At 27.9% G+C, this 602-nt stretch overlaps 1 non-coding gene across 1 annotated transcript; it reads left to right on the plus strand.

The window, feature by feature from the left end:
- The first annotated feature begins 294 nt into the window (after window positions 1–294).
- On the plus strand, window positions 295–396 carry LOC123649548. The gene has a single exon (XR_006739053.1). It is a non-coding gene; the product is annotated as a U6 spliceosomal RNA (small nuclear RNA).
- Window positions 397–602: the final 206 nt, after the last annotated feature.

The raw sequence follows: 602 nt of genomic DNA on the forward strand, positions 1-602 counted from the left end.
GAGATTTATCATATAAATACAGGTACACATGTACAAAAAGATATATTTACAAGTATACTTAGTATAAAATTATAATGATGAAGAAGAGGAAATAATTTAAATGTTAATCAATAAAAGTTTGATTAAATTAGTGGTGGTACATTAGCCCATGATAACAAGAAACTACAGTCATGCACCACATAATAACATTTCAGTCAATGAAGTACTGAATCTACAATTATGGTCTCATAAGATTATAATACCATATTTTTACTATACCTATTCTATTAATATGTTTAGAAATGATTAAATACAGTGCTCACTTCAGCAGCACATAAATTGGAATGATATGAAAGAAAATTAACATGGCCCCTACACAAGAAAGACACACAAATTTGTGACGTGTTCCATAGTTTTAATTCACTAAAGAGATTGACATATTTAAAAAAATAAATAGAACTTCTGGAGATGAAAAATGTATCTAAGGAAATAAAAAACATAGTGGAAAGTTTTAATAATACAATAGATCAGGCAGAAGAAGGAATCTCAGAGCTTGAAGACAACTCTTTCAAATTAACTCAGTGAGTCAAAAATATAGAACAGAGAATTAAGAGGAATGAACA

Source organism: Lemur catta, chromosome 13 (genome assembly GCF_020740605.2).
Source record: "Lemur catta isolate mLemCat1 chromosome 13, mLemCat1.pri, whole genome shotgun sequence".
NCBI classification, from domain to species: Eukaryota; Metazoa; Chordata; class Mammalia; order Primates; family Lemuridae; genus Lemur; species Lemur catta.